General features: G+C 39.5%; 1 protein-coding gene across 1 annotated transcript in view; it reads left to right on the forward strand.

The window, feature by feature from the left end:
- The window catches only part of arhgap42b (Rho GTPase activating protein 42b), a 106,332-nt gene that overhangs the window by 7,680 nt on the left and 82,140 nt on the right, over positions 1–16,512 (forward strand). The gene's annotated exons all lie outside the window — the stretch shown is intronic.

Consider the following 16,512-nt stretch of genomic DNA (forward strand, 5'->3'; position numbering starts at 1 on the left):
TATTTCACTGACCTTAAAGGTGGAGTCAGCAATTCTAGAGAACGCTTGTTGTCAAAATCAGTGCATATCTACTCATGATCCGCTACCTGTCCATACTGTGTGTGCGCTGAAAAAAATCTGTTGTTAATACAAAGTGTAGGCTCTGTAAACAAAGGGTATGTAAACAAAGGGGGCCCACCGTTGCTAACAAAATGCCCATTTACCGAGCCTAGGCTGTGTATTAACACCACAAGCATTCTCCAAAATCGCTCACTCCACTGTTTTGAATAGAGACCCTAGTAAGAGTAGCTACTGTTTAAGACAGACACTAATAGTGATCTTAATACACCATGTTCCAAATTATTATGCAAATAATTTTTTTCTCCGATTTTCCTAAATAGCCGATGCAAATGACAGTCAGTATAATTTAAGTCATCAACCGCTAAAGTATGATTCACATTTTATTGAACTAACCTCTCAATGATAACAGTATTTTCTTTAAAAAATAAAAAACTCAAAATGCACTGTTCCAAATTATTATGCACAACAGAGTTTCAAAACATTTTATAGGTTGTAAAGAACTAAAAATGGCCATTTGTTGAATTTGCAGAATGTGGAGGTCATATTTAGTGAAATCAAAAGCTATTTCAATCAAACACATCTAAACAGGCCAAGTTACATGTTAACATAGGACCCCTTCTTTGATAGCACCTTCACAATTCTTGCATCCATTGAACTTGTGAGTTTTTGGAGGGTTTCTGCTTGAATATCTTTGCAGGATGTCAGAATAGCCTCCCATAGCTGCTGTATTGATGTGAACTGCCTTCCAACCTCATAGATCTTTTGCTTGAGGATGGTCCAAAGGTTCTCAATAGGGTTGAGGTCAGGGGAAGATGGGGGCCACACCATGAGGTTCTCTCCTTTTATGCCCATAGCAGCCAATGACACAGAGGTATTCTTTGCAGCATGAGATGGTGCATTGTCATGCATGAAGATGATTTTACTACGGAAGGCACGGTTCTTCTTTTTGTACCACGGAAGGAAGTGGTGAGTCAGAAACTCTACATACTTTGCAGAGGTAATTTTCACACCGTCAGGGACCCTAAAGGGGCCAACCAGCTCTCTCCCCATGATTCCGGCCCAAAACATGACTCCACCACCTCCTTGCTGACGTTGCAGCCTTGTTGGGACATGGTGGCCATTCACCAACCATCCACTACTCCATCCATCTGGACCATCCAGGGTTGCACGGCACTCATCAGTAAACAAGACTGTTTGAAAATCAGTCTTCATGTATTTCTGCTTGTGAGCATTGTTTAGGGGTGGCCGAATAATAGGTGTATGCACAGCTGCAAACCTCTGGAGGATTCTACACCTTGAGGTTTGCGGGACTCCAGAGGCACCAGCGGCTTCAAATACCTGTCTGCTGCTCTGTAACGGCATTTTAGCAGCTGCTCTCTTTATATTCGATGAATTTGTCTGGCAGAAATCTTCTTCATTGTGCCTTTATCTGCACGAACCCGTCTGTGCTCTGAATCAGCCACAAATCTCTTCACAGTACGATGATCACGATTTAGTTTTTTTGAAATATCTAATGTTGTCATACCTTGTCCAAGGTATTGCACTATTTGACGCTTTTCGGCAGCAGAGAGATAATTTTTCTTTCCCATAGTGCTTGAAACATATGTGGCCTGCTTAATATTGTGGAACGTCCTTCTTAAGTAGATTTCCTTTGATTGGGATCACCCGGCAAACTAATTATCACAGGTGTCTGAGATTGATCCCAATGATCCAAGGTGCCCTGAGACACAATATCATACATGAGTTTTATTGAAAATCTAAAAATGTAATGTTTATGACACTTCAATCCAATTTGCGTAATAATTTGGAACACGGTGTAAACTAAACAAAACCTCTATACTTTTTCTTCTGTCACACACTGAAGCGTACAATTTGCTTCTGTCTGTGTGAGCTTGTGTTGTGAGGGCGTCCTGCACAGCGGGGCATCTGATTGGAGGACAATCTTTACAACATCATTTGTCTCAAGACTTGAATTGCTGGCAAAAGTGGAGTATAGCAAAAAGCTGCTCCAAGTGGTCTTGTTATTTTGCGGTTTATTATTGTACCTTTTGCTGTAGAACTTTCACAATTTAATGACATTGATTAATGTCAATGAAAAGAGGGTAAAACACTGTGCACTAAAGTCCCATAGCTGGTCCCTCAGACTCAGGCAGCCTTCGGGCGATGCCTTGTGTCCTTCACTTTTGATTTGTTCAAATGTATAAAATGGTCAAGTAAAATAAAGTGCTTGTTCCTCACTCATAGTGGTAGCAGCTAGGGCATGTACTTTAGGACAATGTGCATCACTCACTTCCCACATATCTGCTGTTAAAGACCTTGAACATACATTTTGAAAATTTTAAGTAGTTTAAAGGTCCACATATAGTCTTTTTTGGCCGCTAAACCTGTGTTAATGAGACAAAAAGCTAGCTTACAATTCACGAGCAGACAGGGTTCTGGGTGCGCCTGTCCCATACATTACGTAAATTAGGGAATCTTCCCAAATTTGGCACAACATTGCTCCCTTCCTATGCAAATAAGCCTTGTTGCAAACACCATCTGATTCACAAAGACCGGAGCTAATAGCATTAGCAACAGGCAGTAACTGTGGTTAAATGTATCGTAGCTCAGACCCATGTATGACATAGGCGATTTCTTTCTCTCTCTCTCAATTCAAATTCAATTTACAAAAGCTTTATTGTCTCTGTACGACACACCATGACACAATAATGCATAAAAGTTATGCGCTGCTGTGGGCATATAATTAGTGGAAATTCTTTTGTGGATATTGTGCTAAAACGGGGCAGATTGTGACTCCTATTTCTACTGAAATCATGGAACTATTTACACACACACACACACACACACACACACACACACACACACACACACACACACACACACACACACACACACACACACACACACACACACACACACACACACACACACACACACACACACAACATTCTTTGTGATGCTGGCCCTAAGTTTGTTATGTATTTAACAGTTTGTCTCTTCGGGGTTATTTTTGATTTTCTCTAAAAGGAGTTCCATGAATTTGAGTCAGCCTTTAATTTTCATAAGCCTTTAATTAATGCAGCCAGATTAGCTCTGTCTAAACTAGAAGACAGGCCATTATTATGTTAGGTGTGTGTGTGTGTGTGTGTGTGTGTGTGTGTGTGTGTGTGTGTGTGTGTGTGTGTGTGTGTGTGTGTGTGCGTGTCTGCCACCACCCCCTGAATAGCTGACATGAATGGGTGTCTTTATTGTAAAAATTACAGTATTTAGCAAATCTGAAACAGCATTTCTACTTGTTTTCAACTGTGCCTGCTGGGTCATTTTGAGGGTTTTGTATGCGACTGGATACACAGTAGCTGCAGTATAATTAGTGACGGTTGTTTTATTAGATGAAGTCATGGCATGGTGGAGGCCTTTTTAGTTACAAGTGATTTCACAAAAAGCTCTTCTTGGCTTTGGGAACTGTGAGTGTGTGTTTGTCTGAGGACAGATGATGCTCCCTGGGCTCAGCCACAGGAAGTGTCCTGTAAACATGCTTGTATAACCATCCCCCCATCCCCCTTATATAGCTTTTGGCAACAGTGTGTGTGTGTGTGTGTGTGTGTGTGTGTGTGTGTGTGTGTGTGTGTGTGTGTGTGTGTGTGTGTGTGTGTGTGTGTGTGTGTGTGTGTGTGTGTGTGTGTGTGTGTGTGTGTGTGTGTGTGTGTGTGTGTGTGTGTGTGTGCGTGCGTGCGTGCGTGCGTGCGTGTGTGCTTGTACAACTATTTTTGTGAGAACCAATTTCAGTTGTAGACTGAGTGAGGACATTTTTGGAAAGTGAGGACATTTTTGCCGGTTTTCACTTTGGGACAGCCCAAGGGCTGTTTGAGGGTTAATACTAGGTTTTAAGGTGAAGGTATGAGTTAGGGTTAGTGTAAAGGTTGGGGTTAGGCATTTGGTTTCGATGGTTAGGAGTAGGGGCTAGGGAATGCATTATTTCAATGATTGTCCTCATAAAAATAGCTGTACAAATATCTCTGTGCTGTGTGTGTGTGTGTGTGTGTGTGTGTGACTGTAAAGCAGGCTGTTTGTTGTGAGATTAAACCATTTATATTATGTATTGCCATTGCTTCGACTACTTTGATACATCTGAACTCATGTTATGGAAATGAAATACATTATGTGACTTGTTTAGCAATAGTAAAACTGAGCTAGGCAGTCAAGCACAGCATTGCCAGCAACAGTTGTGTGTGTGTGTGTGTGTGTGTGTGCGTGTGCGCGTGTGCAGACATATTCTGATAAAAGGATTAGATGCTGTATATTCCTATAAGCCACTCCTCAGACGTTGCAGTGAAATGTGCTAGACTCCAGATTGAAGCCTGTCCTGTTCTGAAGTACTGTGTTGTTACTGTCAGTCAAAGAGATTGTCACTCCGAGGCGCTACACCATTCCCATGTTATTGCAGACGACTGGCATTGCACACACGATTGCTTGGTGATGTGTTTGTGTCTCCAACACATTTAAAATTGACTCAATCTCTTCATGCTTATTGTTGTATTATTTACTATACAGTATTGTGTCTGTACTTGTGTCTCAATGTATATTTAACACCATGTTGTCCTGGCAAAGATAAGATAAGATGGAACTTTATTCATCCAGCTGTGATTATTATATTGGGTTATAAATCAAAGTATACTACGCTTCACCATGGTCATATTACCATTATTAATCTGAGATACATATAGTCACATATAAACACATTATCCCTCTGTCTCTCTTTCACTTTCTTCCTAAAGATATGCACGCACTGCCGACACGCACTAGCAAATATCTTAAGGACAGTAGACGCCGGTGTCGTAAAAACCCTACCACTTTAATCCAAAGGGTTAGAATCAAGAAAAACTGAAAGTTCATTGTAGCCACTTTAAGACTAGATAGTTGGTTGCCTATTTCTCCACTTTTAGAGTACACACTGTAATAGCCTAAGTAAGGATTAAGTCTTAGTTTACTAGCAGTGATTAAGGAAATAGATACACAATGAGGCTAGCTGCTGCTGTGTCAGTGTGAACATATACATGAATAAATACTAACCTTATTTAATTAGGGCAATGCTCAAGAAAGTGTTTTTTATTTACTATTCATATGCATTATTTATTACGATGGGGAATCACCACTGTATGATTTTGGTCTGTAGTCTATTAGTGGATAGGACAGAATATCTTTCTCAAACAATTACAAACAAACACACTTACAGTTATCACAAAACAGAGTTAAAATCGACCCGGTATTAAAGTATGATACATGAACGGCTTAAATCTTATAGCCTTAAGGTGCGAACACACTAGGCATTTTACACGCGTAAGATTTACGTGCGTAACGCGGCTAAAATGTTGCTTATCATTTTGTGTCAAAAAAGGTTATACGCGCGTAATGTGACGAGTCTCCCTCCCGATATTGTATTTCCCTTATCAACCATGGCTGCGATCAGAACCGACCCGACACAACAGCGTGCATGTCCACACAAAAACAACAACAATACGGCCAACAACTGTGCCAAAAGACAAACTGAACAGCACAAATAGCCTAGCATTAAAACAGCATTGCATATTCACGGCAGCTACATAACAAACACAGTTACAGCAGCATCGGTGCACGGCGGCACAACATAAAGGCAAGTAGCCAAAATTACCCTACCTGGCTGTGACAGGGGACCGTGACAGGGGACCGTGGCTGGCGTAGATCAACACCGGTGCTTCGTGTACTTGTCGTGAAAGTCCCGCGGACAGTCGTCATGTTTGGGTTCATAATATGAGGCGCTAGCCGCCCGCACACAACAGGGTGAGTTAACTAATGCTATACGGCGCTAACTTTGTTTATCGGCTAAAGCACACATATTCACTGAATTAACCAGGAAGTCCATTCTCCTGGTTTACTTTCCCCACGTATTCTAACCCCGAGCGGCTTCATACAGCACCGGCCGCCGCAATACATTTCCTCCTCGGTGTCTCGCATCAGCCTCTGTGTACAGTACACTGTTCTCCGACCCTGCCAATGTATGTGACGTAGGGTCAAGCTCAACGCTGATTGGCCAACGCGGCTAATCGTCTCGCGTAGGAGCAACAAAAGTTCAATTTTTTGAACTCCTCGCGTAGCTATACGCGCGTAATATTTACGCACGTAAAGCTACGCGCGTAAAAATGTTGCTTTAGCGCGAGTGAAAATGTTGCTTTAGCGCGAGTGACGCATTTACGCGCCATGTACGCGCGTAAACCAATGGTTCCCTATGGAAAAGGGGCGGGTTTCATACGCGTCTGTACGCGTGTAAAATGCCTAGTGTGTTCGCACCTTTAGGCAAGCAGTAAAAGGAATGTTCAGTTTAACACATTCCAGGTTGTACATTTAAAAGTGTTTTGTAAACAATGCAGGCTAAACAATGTTTGATCGATTTAAAATGATGCTTACTGTTGTCTTTTCTGCATCCAAATAGTTTGATATACGGATGAACTAAGTTTTTGTTTACAAGCTTTTTAATTTAGCATTGGTCGTCTGTAGCTTCCAAAATATGAAAATGCATTTTCTGTGGGGCCAGTTGTTTTGCGATTATGATAGTATTGCTTAATCATGCAGCAATTATGTCAAATTATAGTTTAGCTAAATGACAGGGCGAGTCTGCAAATGCATTAAAAAAGGCTCAAACTCAATTAAGTTCTGCAGTTTTTAAAATGTGTATGGGGCTCTGTGCCGGCCTGTCATGTTGATTATATTATAATGTAGGAAAAAAATAACACTTTACAGGTGATGTTAAAGGTGGAGTCAGCCATTCTGGAGAAAAAAAACAAAATCAGTGACCATCTCCTCACGATCCGATACCTGTCCGTACTGTGTGTGCGCTGCGGAAAAATTGTGTTAATCATACACAGCCTAGACTCTGTAAAACTGGTATGAAATCAAAAGGGGGCACACTGTAGCTAGCAACATGCCCATTTACAGAGACTAGGCTGAGTGTTAATTAACACTGTCAGCGCACACGCTTGACTGTACAGGTAGCAGATTGTGAGGAGATATTCACTGATAAACATAAGCATTCTCCACAATCACTGACTCCACCTTTAAATCAAAGCAGATAAAATACAGCAGACCAGACTAGCTTCCATTTTGAAATAAAGGGAGAAAATTAAGACTAAAGACAGAGAGACAGAGGCAGTTTGGTTGGATGTATTGGAGGTAGACACTTCATGGTTCCCCAGATACTTCGTCTAACTTCTAACTTCTCTGCATCTCTGACAGAAGAAGGCTTTTGGTGCGAATCACTTTTAAGTGAGTGTGGTGAAACAACCCATGCTCTTCAGGGGATCAATACAAGGGAAGAAGTGTTACTCTGATGAGGTCTGAATCTGAAGGTTTTTATTTATTCATTTCACACTGGAATAAAAGAAAGAGCTTTTTATGCAGAAGCAATTGAGATGGAAAAGAGGATAATAAATGTTTTAATTTATTTTTCAGTCATTTTTAGAGTAAAACAAACCAATACATAGCAAACATAACAAAACACATATAGTATATAACATTATTATTTTTTTTTTGTAACTCATTAATATTCTACTTTTCCCACCGCCTTTAAACAGGGCCTTTCTAATAATAATACACACAGCAAATACTCTATCTTACCCAGCATGCAATGTTCCTACCACCGCATTTGGCCCTACTTCCAAATAGGCTTGCACATAGCGGTAACAGAGAGAACAATAGTTATAGTGTATAGCAGACACTTTTTTCTCTTTATTTTATTTTTTTAAACAGGGCAGCACACAATTTAAAAACAGTTTCACCTTAGTTAGCTAGAAGCTAATATGCATCTGTAGTTCTTGGGCAGTTATAAAACAATATAAAATAAATACAAAAAATCAATGTTTCATAATCACTATAAAAACCTACATAATTTCAAAGGATACGTCAATAAAACACGACTATAAATTGTACATCAGCTCCAGCAATCGTGTGTGTGTGTGTGTGTGTGTGTGTGTGTGTGTTAGTGTGTGTTAGTTTTAAATATAGCAAAACTTCCTGGGTTTCTTACATTAGTAGCTACATGCCTCCCGTACATGTTTTAATCAAAGAGTAGAGCTAAGACCACCCACGCGAGACACGCCTGGAAGTAGCAACTAGCCAGTTAGTGCAAAGTCTGTGGAGAGAGAGAGAGAGAGAGAGAGAGAGAGAGAGAGAGAGAGAGAGAGAGAGAGAGAGAGCTGTCAGCATACTGCAATGCCCCATGGGTATATGCACTTTAGTTGGTCTCCAGGGCAACCACATACTACCAAATTCCCTCCGCTGACAACCCCCTGACAAAACAGACAACTCTTTCCTGCTGCTTCCTGCATTCTCTGCAACACCAATTTAGGTTTTCACAGTTCAGTTTTACGGGCTCTATGACTTATTTAATGTGCGCATAGTTCTGAGGTAGATAAAGCAAGACATTGTAGGCAGAAATATTGTGTTTTTTTTCAAGCACTGATCAATTTGGACAGGTTTGGCTATTTTGCTTCATGTCTTTCTTTCATACTAGTAAAAACATAAAAGTAAAACATTTTCATTTAGTTGTTTATTTGACTAAACCTTGTCTGTTTGCGTCTGTATATTTCTCCTATAAAACCATCTTTAACGGACCACATTCATCACATTACCTCCTACACACACAGACACTTGTAGCTGAAAGTTTATAAAATAAATATACAAATAAAGTATTTTTTTTAGAAGTCTCCTTGACTAGCGCACGGCAGAACATCCGTGCTGCACTTCTTGCTCTCTGTGTTATGTTGCCGACATTCTGATCACAACACTAATTACCGAGCAGCATCCTTGTTGCTGCATCCGCTCCTTTGAATAGTCTTGTTTTTAATGAAGCGCTTCAACACATATCGGCGCAGGAAAAGCTTTCAAAACCTTGTGTCACAGGCATAGTAAGTAAGTAAGTAAGTTAGTAAGTAAAATGTATTTATAAAAGCACATTTAAAACAGTTTGCACTGACCAAAGTGATGTACATAGTGCATTCAGTAGGTACAAAATGAAGGTAAAATAACAATAACAATATTAGAATAAACAATAATATTCTCATAACTGATAAACAAACTTTCCTTACAGGAAGATGGGATCCTTGGAAGACTGTTTAAGAAGTTTAGAAAGCTTCCTGAAAAAGTTACTGTTTCGCTGATGTTGTTTACAGCAGCAAGGCCCACAGTTGTGTTCACATGCATTTATTCAAAATAATTTAGTTTTGATTGATTTATGGTGATATACCCTAGTCACCTACTAATAAAAATAATAACAAGGCCACTCATTTATATTTTCATGCCTTTTAGTGATCAAATTAGATTTTTTTCGAACCAATAACAACTTGTTTCCATAGCAACACCTGAGACCTTGTATAATAACTGGAATACCCATCGCAAACCCATAAGGTAGTTCACAACGTAGTTCAGTACTCCAGTCAATAGGAACAACCAAGGATACGACCTAGCAACGACAGAATTCGAGGTGTCCATGTATCAGGGGTTAATGGACTTCGTGAAGGCAACTGTCCTCCGCTGCGTGTCGGACAGTTCTCGCCTCCACGGCGTCCATTAATTCCTGATACATGGACACCTCGTCGGGCTAACTAACTGCAGGCTCTTCAAATGTAAACGACCCCCCCTCCCTCGAAACTGCATAGTGCACCTTTAACATGTAATCTATTGAGTAGGCCTAAAACAGACCAAAACAAAGGCCCCTCACTACGATGCTATTCTGCTGCATATCCCGCACTGCTTGTAAATCAACACCGTAGTGGAGCCACAGTTGCCAGTGTCAAACACAGCAGATTTCAGATGAGGTCTTCAAAGGAAGAACCAGCTTAAGCGAGAGACAGGGGGGAGATTTCTTTGATGCAACAGTAGGGTGCATTGTGTCACTTTGATTCCATTTGGAGGGGGGGGGGGTAGTAACAAGGGGAGTGGGCCCTTCAGGTATAAAGGCCTAGACTCCACCTGCTTACTATTACGTTCGGCTGTCAGTCGCACAGCAGGGGAGAGAGAGAATAGCTGTGTGATAGAAAGCCAACCAGACAGCCCAATAGTTACTCCTGGAGCATCTGCCCAAAGTTTCCCACAATACAATGAGAAAAAGCCTTTAAATAGGTCCACTCTTTTCTGGTGCAGTAGTGGTGGAAGGCAGTAATCACCCTCCTGTTATGTTCCGGGTCCCCTGACCGCCAGGGGCCCTAAGCAAGTTTGTGTGTTTTGATATTGACATCATATTATGCACATGTAAGTTATCATACAGAAAAAGGAATACACTGTTTTGGTCTAGATAACTAATAGCCTAATAATTGAATCAGTTCATCTGGGAGGTAATCCAAAATTATCTGATCATGTCACGTTCACATCCATGCACAGTGTGTATTGAGTTTATTTAAAAACATTTGGAAATGGGGCTGCCCTCAGTTGCCCATGCACTGTGTATAGGCCTATAGTCTATAGCCTATTTCAGCCTCGTCTGTGAAAAAAAAGATGGCTGGACAACAGAGTTATTCTGCTTCGTTCCTCTCACTGCATTTAAATCCATTCATTATATTACAGAGAAATATGTCCAGTAAAAGAAAAAGAGCTCCAAGCCCAACCCAGAGGACCCTCCATAATATTTGATTTTATATTAATATTTTTATGGAAAATCCATGTCTTCAATGGCTTCTAATTCATCCGACCCAGTGTCTCCAAATTATTTGTTAACACACAATTTCTCAGATTTAGCCACTTAATTTTCCTCTCAGAGTGCACCAGCTTCATGCATTTCACTTTAAAAACGTAAAAAAAAAATCTAGGAGGGTCTGGATCTCGGCTGGCTACTATTTTCACCCAGCTGCACTTTGGAGGCACTAGCAGAAAACACTGGGTGTGTGAATGACATTTAATAAACGTCTATAATTCCGGCAGCACTTTCATTGGAGAGGGGCCCCCAATCATATTCCAATTAGGGCCCCATGAAGGCTTGGGCCGGCTCTGGTGAAGCGGAAGCGGCCTATATAGACATCACAATTAAAATGTCTGTTGGTTGCCTTAAGATGCTATTAAAAAGTTCTCTCAACACTTCTCTCAAAAGCCAGACAGGAAGTTTTGGGTGTGTAAGGACATGTCAGGCATTAAGACTTGGCATTTGTAAACCCTTTTTAAAGGCTCTGGTATTTTTGATGGAAGGAGCATAACCAGTCATTTATAATGACTAGCTGTCTAGGAATTTGCTCTATATGTGTGCCAACTATTGGCTGGTGAGAACGGGCAGCCAAAAACATTGTTTTTTTAAGAACTGGTACATTTTGAGATTTGTCTATTTCGATTTCTTTCTCTCTTCTTTCTTACATATGTCCAAAATGTATAGTTAAGGTTAGTTTAGTAAATGGTGTCTGTTTGTGTCTGTATAAGTATACAACCATCTTTAAAGGCTATTATATCAACATTGTTTTGTCAATACTATGAATCAAAAATAATTAATTACTTATTCAAACATTTCTGAAATAATTCTAATTAAAAAAATGTGTTTTAACATAAGTTATCAAATAGGAAAGTTTAATGATGTTTATAAGATTTCTAAGTTACAAATTGTTTGCTTTCACTTGCAGTCTCTTACCTTAATGAAATCAACCAATCCACTGTATATATGTTACATTAATTATCAGAATATGACAGGGAGAATTATAACTTTTATACCCTCCTAAACTTGCAGAAAACATGCGTGAATTGTTTCCATCCATCTACATTGTTGGAAATAATTGGGGAGATGGAAACTTGACACCAGGTCTTTTGATATGAAGCTGATGCAACGTTACAGAAGTTTCTTAAAACTCTAAAGAAAAAACTCTTGAAAAAGAGTTTTGGAGTTATTTGAACTGGAATGAAAAAAGCCAGCCGGGCCAGCCTCCGCCATTTATCACCGAGTCTGCAGCCCTTAGACTGGAGCTGAGATAAATTGTTCAGGGCTACATGCATCTGACACAACTTTTGACAGAGATGAACTTCACTCTTAGAGAAAAAGGGGACTCACTAAAAAAGAGCACAATTCACATCAATAGCAGTAGTTGGCATTAGACTTTACATTTTTTTTTGTTGCAACTATCATAAGTTGAGATGCCTAATTTTCCTTATTAAGATGAGCACATTTGGCCAAGAACCTGTTTCCATCGAGACCGGTGTGCACAACTAATCTTAGCCCCCCTATTGTTCAAACAATTTCTGATATAACTTGGCAACCCATGGAGCTATGCGCAATAAACTTTCCTGAGGTGCCATCTAAAGTCTGGTTTCTAGAATAAGCGTCGGCCTACATCCAAGAATCATCAAAAGAATATATGGCCCATGAAGTCAAATCATCTAGATATACTGACATTACATTTTGGAGACATAGCACTATAGTGAAAGAAAGTCTTCCTAATATCACCTCCTAATGATCTGGTCTGGCATGTGCAATATTAGGTTCGTATACGGTTAATGTTATTTAGTATTTAAGACATGGTATTTAATTCAATCATTTGTTCAAACAGCACTTTAAACTTCAATATAATGTTTGAATAATATAAAAGCGATATTATGGTCACTGTCATGTGCAATACAGGTACTTTAAGGTAGCTACAAGGAACTTTTAGTTCTAGCGCCCCATTCGGACTAAAATCTTAGGGTTTTTACGACTCCAGCACCTGTTGTCTTAAAAATAAGACTGTTTCACAAACATTCAAACACTTCTCATAGGAGGTTTAAACTATTACTGTTGCAAAGATAACGTTTAGCCTATTACTGTAGTAGGCCCATATATTCAAGAATCACTACAAGCAGAATGTGGTTCACTAAATGCCCAAATGTATTCTATCAAAATGTTCAGTTCCAGGAGATATACCCAGGGTTCCTGTTAGCCAGGAATAGAGAGCCAACATACTGCCCCACTTCTGGGCTCCGGCAGCTGCCTGAACTACATCTCCCACGAGCCTCTAACACACAAGCGCTGTCAACCTAATGAGGGCTGTAGACATCTGAAATGATAAATGCTATGATATTTTTGGGGATTTTTCCTGTTCTTTTTAAATGGTTTGGTGCTCAGAATGTGCCTACAAGGACAATATCAGATGCTTTTGAACTTTTTTTAATTAATTACATTTTTTTCAAAGGACCTACAAGGAACTTTCAGTTTGTGTTAATTCTAGCGGCCCCTTTGGGGAAAAGCGGGAGTGTTTTTACTACGCCAGCTGTTGTTCCTGGTTGTGCATACCCATGACAAAGGCATTAAGAAAACATATATATAAATAGCATTATTTGCACTGATGGTCTCGTTTGCTGTTACATGTAATTTATGATCATCAAAAGAAAATGTACTGTTTCAGAAATATTTAAAAGTAGCGCCTCGTAGCACCTTTAAAGCATAACATTATTGGTGATGGCTTGAATGTAACCGACATTCATTCATATGGAAAAGTCACGCACTGTAGCTTTAATCACATTCACACAGACAGCTGAGACAAAAAAAACAACCCTATAGAGGTAGAGTGAGACAAGATAGCATGCAAGGGACTCGGGAGGTGTAGAAAAAACGAGAGGTTAAATCTATTGGGGGACAATGAACCAAATCGGATGAGGATGGCCTAACTTGGTGTCACAATACATCTTCTGGAAAAAAGTTCCACTCCGGAGGGCGGCCGCGGCAACATTTACAATGGGTCAGACAATCATTCAAGATGTGGTGTAGATGTCTTTTGTAGATGCCTTTCAATCTGCGGTCTCATCGAGCAAATGTCTTGGTTTTCTCTCCCTACCATAACTAAAATACACTGAAATGCAATTCAACAACAACGCTGCTTGCTGCTGTTATGTCAAGAAGTGGATACTCGGTAAATTTTGGAAAGTGCAGTTTTGTATCAGGCTCTCCCAGGCTCTTTATGTCCCTGTGGTGATGAGAACATTGATGTTTTTTCGAGGTCTGGTTTGTACTTTGGAATGTCTGTTCAGATGGACTATTGTTGTCACGGTAGGAGCTGTATTGGTTGCGGCACGATAATCCATCAAGGACTCACAAAGATTTAATCACATGGACAAGTTCTAAAAAGAAATACACTGGGAATTTGAAAGATAGGGATTTTTAGGTTAGAAACGTATTGAAAACTTTTACTACAACTTTTATTAATGATCATTTTAAAGCTATAGTGCATAAGGTTTTCATATGCATGAATGTCGGTTAGATTCAAAGCCATCGCCAAACGAGTCAACACAAATGTGATTAAGCCTATCAGCTCCACAAAACTCAATCGTAATTCTCAGTATGGCAGCGTTTACAAACTGGTGTCGGCCCGCTAAAACTGGCGCAGGAGCTCAGAAAAATCCCATATAGCAGAAGTTATAAAATCCATGCGCTATTACTCAAGGCTTATCTCATAGGTGTTGTTGTAATTATTTAAAATTCCTCACCGGGGCAACATAAGTTACGCACTAAAGCTTTAATCATTGTAGAATAAAAAATAATTGTAATGATTTCTAGCTTTCTATTAATTAAAAAAGAAAAGATGTTTACCGACAAAATCACTCATTTTATTTAGACATAATTCAGTTCTTGTCGCTGTAGTGAACACGGATATTAATAGCAACGTTCTTGAGGAGCTTAATCATAGTCTTTTGAAATGTATAATAGCAGGATATGAAGCACATACAGTATATGAAAGGCATGTCTGACTGTATAGATCCTAGTAGACAGTATGTGCACATACACGCTACAAAACAACTCTTGCAAAGCCTGAAAAAAAAACGAGTTGTTACTGATTTGATTCAGACTTGTAAAGTACAATTTATAACAACCTAAGCCTCCATTTTTCATTTACAGTCATTCACAAGTCTTCTGTCGTATGAACACATTGGTTTATATGTAATGTTGTATATTCTTGTGTGTGTTTTCTGACTCTCCTGTCAAGGGTCCGTTAAGTTTACTTTTCTTTGATGTTCAGACGTGACTTATGGTGAGAGAAGAAAGCAGGAGAGAGCCAATTAGGAGCGGTTGTCAACAGTGTGAAATAAACGGTGTACATTTCAAAACAGTGTGTGGGCTGACAGCGAAAATGTCAGTATTTTAGAATATCAGTTTTATTTGTATTTGAATTATGAATTCAGTTGAAGCTACCATTATGTGCTAAAGCTCAAACCCACTCTTTAAAGTACTTGTTGTAAACATAGGTTAATTTCACCACGGCGAGACTATACTCACAGTCCTAACACAGCATGCAGACCCACACACTTACCTTTATGTAACTGAAGTATAAAATACATTGAAATCAGTTGCATAATACAACATTGTTATTATATTTCAAGTGGTTCATGTAGCAGGTCATCACTGTACTTCTCCCCTTTGCATTAAAACTAGCTTAATTGCTTTTCCTTCAAACATTTTCCTGTGATTCTGACTGAAATACGATCCTCTCACTTCTTAAATGCCTACATTTGAAAAAAAGAAAAACATAATTGGGTAAGGAATACTTCACCCATACGGAACCGGCGTTGTATGAATGAGGTTTTTCTTCCCCCAGTCTTCCCTCATTCTTCCCTCGGCCCAGCTGTCCTGTTAATCCTTCCTAACCCTACATTTTACCATGTGTGATGTCACACAAGTCTATATGTACTATTGGTTAGTGTTCATTTTTGTCTTGCATTGTACAGTTGTTTTAGACGTTAAATTAACTTATTTCCCCATCTTAACAAAAACTTCATACCATTATACAAATGTGTTCACTTATTTAAAAGTGGATCCATTTTGAGCTTATACATGTTTCTATTCCAAACATCAAGTCAGTTGTTGAGCAGTTCAGCAGGCTATCCCTTTAAGCTGCTTAATTGGGGCTTTTAGGCTTTTGATATTCTACATAAACATACCAGAAAATGTTGACACTAGCTCAATTAGCATAACAATATGTTGCTAGCTAGGTTGGGCCCCCTTTGTTTACGTAACCTTTGTGTACAGCCCCGTTCACAGAGCCTAGGCTGTGTATTATCACCAGATTTGTTTCAGCTCACACACACACACACACACACACACACCCGCAGTATGTAGAGGTAGCGTATCATGAAGAGAAATTCACTAATTTTGACTTAACAAGTATCCAACCGAATCACTGACTCCACCTTTTAACTTGAATATGTATCTGAAAAAATTAAAGCATTTAAATCGAGTAATAACTGAATACCAACACATCTTTGGGTATATTTTATCACAATTATTTAGGTGTTGTTTTTGTACTTTGAGAGAAAAAGCTAAGTGCAGGTCATGGCGAGGCATTTATTTCATTTATAGGTCCGTTTTGTTGTTTGTTGTTTTCCCTTATTTCGTGGCAGGTAGCAAAGTGAAGTGGATTATATCAGACGTCCAGGGTTCAGAAAATACATCTTTGTTTATTTATTTACTTCTAGCTAACAGTGTGAGAG

Source organism: Ammodytes marinus (genome assembly GCF_949987685.1).
Source record: "Ammodytes marinus genome assembly, chromosome: 3".
Lineage (NCBI taxonomy): Eukaryota > Metazoa > Chordata > Actinopteri > Uranoscopiformes > Ammodytidae > Ammodytes > Ammodytes marinus.